At 45.3% G+C, this 9,179-nt stretch overlaps 1 long non-coding RNA gene across 1 annotated transcript; it reads right to left on the reverse strand.

Annotated features, from left to right (window-relative positions):
• Positions 1 to 3,278: 3,278 nt before the first annotated feature.
• Positions 3,279 to 6,851, reverse strand: LOC126990778 (uncharacterized). Its single transcript, XR_007744724.1, has 3 exons — positions 6,744 to 6,851; positions 5,071 to 5,763; positions 3,279 to 4,563 (listed from the first exon to the last, which is right to left on the reverse strand). It is a non-coding gene; the product is annotated as an uncharacterized LOC126990778 (long non-coding RNA).
• Positions 6,852 to 9,179: the final 2,328 nt, after the last annotated feature.

Raw genomic sequence — 9,179 nt, forward strand, 5'->3', positions numbered from 1 at the left:
GACGGGCCGCATCGCATAGTGTGTCCGCCTTAAGGGGAACTGTACTCTGTGTTGGGTGTCAACTCTGAAGGAAGGTGAGGGTCACTGGCATCAGCAGACCTGGCTCACCAAGATGGGAAGGCTGAGGACAGTGCCGGGCGGGAACACCGGGATATTGGGAATGTTCACTCAATACTTAACCAAGTATTACTGTTTTTGGCCTGCTCATAAGTGTTGGTGGCCGTAAGTCGCATATGCTGTAATTCGAGGACTATTATATAAAGATGCATTCAGTATCCTGATTCTCTTGTACCCTAACAATTTACATTGTCTTAAAAATAGGGATAAAATCTTGTCAGCAAACCAGTAGTTATAAAATATACCTCTCCCACATGGCCAACACGTATGTAATGGCTATCTAAGTTGCCTTTGTTCATTCTTATGTATAATCATCATAAATAAATGTTTGTAAACTCTTGCTCTCTTTGTAACAAGCTGGCACAGTGGACCTCAAGGCCCGGCGAGGCTCATGAGTGTGCAAACCTTGTGTAACACGGAGCGTCTCTTACAGGATGTGGGCAGGGTTTATGCCTGCTGGTCAGGTCACTGTTCCTCCGTGGACTTCCGCTGGGCTGAGGAGTGTGACATCCGGGTGGCTTGTGTCTTATGTCTGTAAGAGACAGGCGGTGGCTGGAGCACAAGGTGAGTGTGGGCGCCGCCCTGCAGTGTTCCCGGGAGTGTGGCAGCTATGGAACTCGTGAGTAATGTTTTCTTCTGATCATAAGCAATCATTTCACATTTAGTTTACAATACTTCTCTACAGCTTCCTTTAATAAGGTAATGACTTTTAGGGCACTTTCATACTAAAATAGTCACTCATTTTTTCCTACAAGTTCCTTATCTTGACGACCTTGAACCCTGATTGACAGAGAAATCACTTGTTCTAAGAAACAAATGATTGTACTCATTGCCATTGTAAATGACGGGACAGCAGGGGCACCCATTGCCCTGGGCACTGTCCCAGTTGACTCATTGGAGCTCTCGTGCCCTGCTTTCTCTAGGAGTGTCATTCAAGGGGAGACTTTGCTAAAAGAGTTTCTAGTTTTCCCTGTTCATAAACAACTGTTTTGCAACATTTACCCCCCTTCCCTCCCTCCCACCTCTGCTGCATGTAGTCTGTGCCACCCTCCCCTCCCTGTGGACCACACTTTTAGACTCCTGTCTCTAAATGGGTGGGAGCCCATTACCCTTTGACACAGGGCCAGTGTGACATCCAGGTTACCACAGTGTGCCTTCCCCAGGTTTCCCAGGTACCCATTTATCCACCAGCTCCAAAACAAGGATGAACAGTTGTTAGTTGTGCTGCCTGCCTGGGCAGGTGGTCAAACCTCATCCTCTGTATGTGCAGCTAGGCACGCCAGCCACTGCACCACAGAGGCACATAACTCATATAACTGCTCTTACATTACAGTTTAGGATATAAATATTTTCCTTTATCTAAAAAGTCCCTCCCTGCTGTGTTTACTTTCTTCCAGACATCTATACCTTCACACCTAACATTTTTCTCAGTGAAAATCCTCACGTCCTCCACAATGGAGAATCACCAGCGATCAAAAAAGCCTGAAGAGAACGTGGAGGCCCTGAAAGCTGCCATGACTGTAGAGGACAGAGAGTGTTTCAGCTCCAGCACCGCCGACTTGGAAGCTGAACAACCTCCTCCCTGCCTCCATATTTCACTGATGAGGAAAGAAAAAGGTTGTGATTTTGTGTCCTCATAAAGAATGTAAAACTAAATGTTCTGTGTTGGATGTGTTGCAAACTGGTCATCCTCTGTGCCCAGGTCAGGAGAATGCTGCCCCACTCAGAAGACAGCCAAAAAGGAAAAAAAGAAGAAATCATCACAAGAACCCCCCCCCCCCATTCTCAGGCCACAGACTCCATTGCTATTTTTTTGTATTTTTCAGATGGACTCTTTGGCTTGAATAATGCATTCATATATTTCCCACAGCATTAATATTGTTGCATAGGCATGAGAACATATGCGTGTACGTGGAGCTTCACCTTATACAGCCCCAACCACCACCATTCTTCTGGCAGCGGAAGAGGTGACACTGATGTGCACGCACTGAGCGGCTCGCCTTCAGTGACACTTTGACTTCACTGGAAGCAGGTGGGTGATGTGCAGCTGTCTCCTCGAGTACTCAGAGTGCATATGTATATGTGTGTGTGTGTGTGTGTGTGTGTGTGTGTGTGTGTGTGTGTGCTCATTGGTTCAATCTCTCTGTTCATATCTTAATTTTCTTGTGTGTGTGCGTTCATGTTGCTGCATACAGAGTGACATTTGGTTGCTTTGGCCAGGTGCGCGGCTGTCCTCCAGCAGTGGCGGAAGCAATGCCCGGCGTGGCCATCTCCTGCACCTAAAAAGATATCCCTTTGCTATGTAGGGTGGCTGTACTGAGTACTTACTGGGGCGGCCTTCCTTTGTCTGTGTAGCCTACACCTTCCTAGGACGTACACTTTGAAGAGGGAGTACCAAGACACCTCTCCGCCTAATCTGACCATTATCTGTATGAGCAATGCTTTGAATATATGTTTGCCTGCACTGCCTCCTTTAATGGAAAACAAAGTGCACAGCTTGTCCCCCCTTTCTGTTCTTTCCTTTATGTAGAATCTATGCAGTTTTATGTATTTTCCAACTCGTGATGAGATGACCAATTTTTCAGGTCCTTGCTGTGGAAGAGGAAAGCATGGAGGAGCTGACTGATGACTCCACCGCCTGACATGAGGAAAGAGCTTGCCTTCATTGGACTCTCTCTGTTTGAGTAGGCAGGCAAAGCAGTGGGTTATATTAAGGAACTATTTATGTACTGTACTGAGGGGAGGAAAGACGAGGCAACCAGCTCTTGGGTCAGCTCCATTCCATCCATTCCTCCCTTCTGTCACATTTGCACACACTGCCTGTTCTCTCCTCATGGCCTTCAATATTCCCAAACAAAGTCTCCTCAAGAAGTAAGGCTACTAACAATTACCGCAAACTATTAGAGAACTTTTATTTTCACTTACAGAGCCAGATGTCTTTTTATGTAACTGAAAAGAGATGAATTACTTGTATATATATGGTCATGGTAGTAGAAGAAGCTGTTATAGTGGTAGTAGTAGTAGCACAAATAACAGTAGTAGTAGAAGTAGTAGTAACAGCAGCAGCAGAAATGGCAGTAATACTATTAGTAGTGGTAGAATGAAACCATTTTAGTCAGTCCATTGTAGCTTGCAGGTCCTTTCCTCCCCTCTTCTCTGCCACACAGTCCTGTCCCTTCATCTCATGTGTTATCTACAGGTAACACATGACAGGAAGTGTTGGGACTGAGTGGCAGAGCAGAGGGCAGGAAAGCACCTGCAGGACTCGCTAAAATGGATTAACTCTAGTAATAACCCAAGTTGATGTTTGCATGTACGTGGTTTGCCTTTACTCTCTCTCTCTCTCTCTCTCTCTCTCTCTCTCTCTCTCTCTCTCTCTTACTCTACTCACCACAGCTCACAGGCCCCACAGAATGGGCCCCACAGTATGTTTACAAACCCCACAGACACATGCCCCCCAGACACATATATAAGACCCTTCCCCCTTACTCTCTCCCTCTCTGAACCAACACCATCCTTGGCATATGCTCCCTGTTAGTAGAGTGTGTGTGAGGGAGATCAGAACAATAATAAAATGTATCAATAAATAAATAAATGAAGTAAAAAGAATAACTGTGTGTAAGTCTTCCCTCTGAGAGAGAGAGATGAAATGAATAAATCTAAGTTCCATCGACATGAAAATCATAGAGGAGGAGGAGAATGGGATAAGGGAAGGAAACTTGAGAGATGGAAAAGAAGGAGTAGGAGGAGAAATGGAGATGTAAAATATAGGAGGAAGGAAGGAAGGCAGACCAGGAAATGCAGAGAAGCAAGGCGCGGGAGAATGACAGGAGAATAGTTGGCAGGGCGGGGACACAGGAACAGGAAAATTGGAACAGCAAGAGGAAAAAATAGAACATGAACAGTAGGGACAGGACAGAGAGGGTTACAGGAGGAGGAGGAGGAGGAGAACCAGAAGGAAATGGGAAATGAACAGCGAGACCAAAAAGTATATGTGGCTACAATTCAATGAAGAAAATGTAAGTCCTGCACCTTAGGAGGGGATATCCAGCACACCAATACCACATAGGAAACACTCCACTATCCACCACAGAGGCAGAGAAAGACCAGGGACTGTATGTTATCAGGCTACCAGTGAAGGGATATCCAGCACACCAATACCACATGGGAAACACTCCACTATCCACCACAGAAGCAGAGAAAGACCAGGGACTGTATGTTATCAGGCTACCAGTGATTGTGAAATATGTGCCAGTCGCAGCAGACGGGTTAAACCTTTATGGAGTATGTGGTGCTTTTCTTGAGGGCAAAGAGTCGTCTGTTTCCGTCTGTTGCTTTGGTTTTGGAGGAACCTGACTCGCCGAGCTCCTTGTCGGGGATCTTGCAGCTGGTGATGATCCCATTCTGGTGCTCGGCCAGCGGAGGCTCCCAGCAGATGATGAGGCTCTGAAGGGAAAGGCCGTGTGAGGGAAAAAAAGTTATACGATAAATTATGAAAATATAATCTTAAAAAGTTTAAACATTGTGTGAGGCCGTGAATGCATCAACTTAACCCCCTGACTGTGGATTTCCTACCAGAAGACCTCACCAAGCTACAGGAATGGAACACAAACTGGCTGCTACAATTCAGTGGAGAAAAATGTAAAGTCCTGCAGCTTGGGAGGGGATATCCTGCGTACCAATGCCACATTGGATACACTCCACTATCCACCACAGAGCCAGGGAAAGACATGGGAGTAAATGTTTTCAGGCTACCAGTGAAGGCCAAATCCGTGCCAATCGCAGCGAACGGGTCAAATATAATGAAATATAATGAATGTGCAAGGGTTAAAAATACTGAAACAATGAATGTGCAACTTGTAGAGATGATGTGAAGGAAACGAACAGAGCAGAAAGCTATTTAAAAACGAGTTTCACAATGCATCTTTGCCTTGGAAGCCTTCCACAACTCACCCTTGAGCTGGCAGCCTCAACGCTCACATTCTGAGGCTCCTTTGAGGGCACGTCTGAGAAGGTTCTGGCAGTGACCTCCGGGGTGGCGTCTCCCCCGCCATTACTGTTGACGGCGGTGAGCCATACGCTATGCTCAGTGAACTGGTCCAGGCCTTGGAGGTCATATGACGTACCAGTGACCTCTACCTCGTGTTCTTCTGCTGACCCAACCTGAGGAGAAAATTACAAGGGAGACAATGGCTAAGATACACACTGGCACTTGTACAAACACACGGCTATGGTTACCCTGTACTCAAAGGAAGGTCACTAATGACACACAAGGATATGGGAAGACTTTTGTTAGGCAACAGGGACTCCACATTTAGCACACAGTTCTATAAGGCCGTCCACATCTGCATATAGAACATGGTGTATCCCGTGATGGGCGTTTTGGCCAGTACGGGCGGCGACCAAGTGACACCCAGACTGGTGGGTGAGGTGGGGACAACTTTCAGATTCTGGGGCGGAGGGCAGGTCCAGGCCCGGCTTGGTGAACACCCGCACCTCGTGTATGGAGGCGCCCACCAGGCCGCCGGAGGTGTAGGCCGCCACCCGCACCATGCAGTTACTCCCGGGACTTAGGTCGCTGATCTGGGTCTTGTATTCATCCAGTCCCTCGCTGGAGGAGCTGCACTCACGTTCTGGACGCGTTCTCTGCAGTGAAGGAGGAAAGTGATGTGTGAATCACTTACTTTTGATGAAATGTTATATATGTACTCGCTAAAATGTTATTATTTCTTCATAATCACTGGAATGGCAGTTGGATAACTCTGTATTTGCTAAATACATCTTAACAGTAGTAGTATTGTGTTGAATTTTTTATGCAATAAATATTCCCAGGTTGTGTCCTTTGGTTCTGACATGAGTGATCCTTCCTGCTTGTAGATGACTGACTATCCCAGGAGTAATTATTGTGAACAGCATAAAGACTAGTAGACACAGTGACTGTCAAGGCGCACACCAAGAGGAGGCAAATGATGTAAACAAGCTGCGTCAACAATGAGCAGACATTCTAAGTATTGAAAACAATGAGTAGTAGTAGTAGTGGTGTGCCTGAGCTGCCCCACTTACTGTGTCTGTGACCTGCCTTGTGCGTGGGTGGGGGCATGCTGCTCCTCCCTGGAGGTGAGCCCAGACAACTTATTATCAAAATACCACAACAAAATAGTCATTCTCGGGTAAATCACATTTTAGTGAGTCAGTAACACTCAGCACCGGCTTTGATATTTCCAGACTTCAGGACAATCAAATATGAACACATTACTGGAGACGTGTGCTTTGCCCACAGTGTAATCTATGCATTTTATTCAGTCTTCAAGGAATAATAAACACAACAAAGGGTTATGCTTACAGCCATGCTAAGAAAATCACATGCATCAACATCAATAACTTGGGTAATGTACACTTTTTTAAAACTGCAGCGTCTGTACCAGCGGCTGCAGCTGCCTGCCAGAAACATTGGAATACATTCAGTAACCTTGTAAATGTTTGCTTCTGGGCTTATTAGCAATCTAGAATTATCTGGACTAGTCACTGCCTGTGTCCAATGCAGACAACTATACATCAGTACTCATGAATGCAAACAAAGGGCTACAGTGTGAACAGTGTCTGCCCCGCACGGCACCGCTGCTTACTTGACTCAAGGACACACAGCTGGGCGTCCCCGGCGGAGCTGTGTGCCAGACACTGGTACATCGCGGAGTCCTGGCGCACCAGGCCATGGATCTGCAGGTTGTTGCCGCTCACACTCTGCAGGGAGGCTTGGCATTACACACACCTAACACAACACAGCTGTGTTTTGTGTAGCTATTGACAGCATTATATTTATCTCCCTGCATAGAGCCTTATATCCCTTATCTACTGAAATCCCTTATGTATCTACTTAGAACCTTGTATCCCTTTTCCTTTACTTATCCTTTTAGAACCTTATGCATGGCACTTTATGGATTCCAATGTATCTCTTTATATACCTTATGCATCCATTTAGAGCAGTGGTTCTTAATCTTTTTACTTCCCCGACCCTTCCAGGAAGTGGTCCTTCCCTCCACGCCCCCTTGCATCTAGCAATAAAATTTCCTTAGAGATGTTAAAGAAACTGGCAAGCCCTAAGTAGACTATAGGAAACTTAAGTAATGGCGATACTTTTGCATTTGTCCATAAACTCTTGGTAAGAGAATAGCAAATATAATTAGAGAAATTCCTAGTTTTCTCCTAGGGCTCGCACCCCTGGAAATTACTCTGCTCCCTCGCAGAGGGGTGCACCCCCCAGGTTAAGAACCACTGATTTGGAGCCTTACATTCCTTTCCCCTTATGTATGTATGTATGTATGGTATGTATGTATGTATCCATCAATCTATCTATCTTATGAATCTACATATCTCTGTCCTTTTAAACCTGTAACAGCGATAAATTTCCACACCGCCACAGAAGTCCGTCTCACCTGAAGGTATTCCGTCTCCACCAGCAGCTCGCCGTTCTTGAGCCAGTGGAGCGAGGGCTCTGGCTGGCCGTACACACTGCACTCCAGCTCCACGTGCTCCTTTTCATAGGCGAGAGCGTTGGCCGGCTGCCTCAGAAACCTCGGAGCAACTGTCATACAATTTTCAAGCTCTAGTAACTGAGAGAAACATGATAACTGAAGAACACTAAGATTTTTACTATGCCAAACTTTAAACACTCAAACCGCAAAAATATTCCTAGTCTTTGTTATTCCATTTTCAACATTTTCAACATTCTAGTAACTGAAAGGAACTTAATGATAATTGACAAACACTGAAGATTTTTACTATGGCAAAATTTATCCACACAAATCACAAAAAAATATGCACAGTCTTTATTATATCACTGAAAACACTTTAGTACTGAGACAAACATCTACCCTAACCTAACTTAACGATAACTGACAAATGCCAACCTTTCACAATGCCAAACTTTATATACTCAAACCACAAAGATATGAATAGTCTTTCTTATACCATTTTCAATACTAGTAACGGAGACAAACATATGATCATCATTTCCTGGACGCCTGCTCCTGGGAGCTCCCAGCAGGGGATGGCCACGGCAGAAGAGCTTCCATCTTTCTCTATCCAGACACTCCCTCCTTGCCTGCTCAAAGTTTTTCAAAGATCTTTCCCCCCTCTCCCTAACGTACTCTTGCACCCTATCCCTCCATTTCACTGGAGGTCGTCCTCTAGAATTCCCTCCCTCTATCTCACTCAAGATACACCCTTCTGGTCATCATACTCTCCTCCATTGGCTCCATGTGGCCAAACCACTTTAAAGTCTGTCGCTTCACTTCTTCCACCACTCCACACTTCTTCCCTTCACCCCTGTGACACATTCCAAAATGCTCGTACACACTTTCATTATTCATTCCATCCATTCTACTCACACCACAAGCACTCCTCAAATAACACATTTCCACTGCCTGCACTCTAGACCTCTGACTTTCATTCCAGGCCCACGTTTCACTTGCATATGTGAGGGTTGGTACTATTATTGTATTTCTCAAATCCCTCTTTACCTCCATGCTCACACTTCTGCCATTCATGATTCGTCCCAGAGACCCTACCACCTTTCTTCCTTGAAATGCCCTTTCTCTTATCTCTCCCTCCGTGCCACCATGCTTACACATAACTGATCCAAGGTACTTAACCTCATTGACCTCCTCCATTTCTTCACCATTCAAAATTATTTTGCATTCTTTTTCACATTCAATTCCCACTCTATATGGGCATACAAAATCTACAACCTCACTTCTACTTCGCTCACAAACCATCACTTCACTTCTGTTGACATTTACTTTCAGCTTTCTCCTATTACAGATACTATCAAAAACACTGACCAAATTTTGTAGGTCACTTTCATTTTCTGCAATGAGCACCGTGTCATCAGCAAACAGTATCGAATTCAGTACCCACTTCCTTCCCTCATCGAACAGTCTTACTCCATCTTCTCCAGCTTTGCCCTTCATTTCTCTAATGACACCATCCTTATAAATATTGAATAACCCTGGTGACATGACGCACCCTTGTCTTAAGCCCACTTTTATCCCAAAATGTCCACT

The sequence above is a fragment of the Eriocheir sinensis genome, unplaced genomic scaffold (assembly GCF_024679095.1).
Source record: "Eriocheir sinensis breed Jianghai 21 unplaced genomic scaffold, ASM2467909v1 Scaffold1973, whole genome shotgun sequence".
NCBI classification, from domain to species: Eukaryota; Metazoa; Arthropoda; class Malacostraca; order Decapoda; family Varunidae; genus Eriocheir; species Eriocheir sinensis.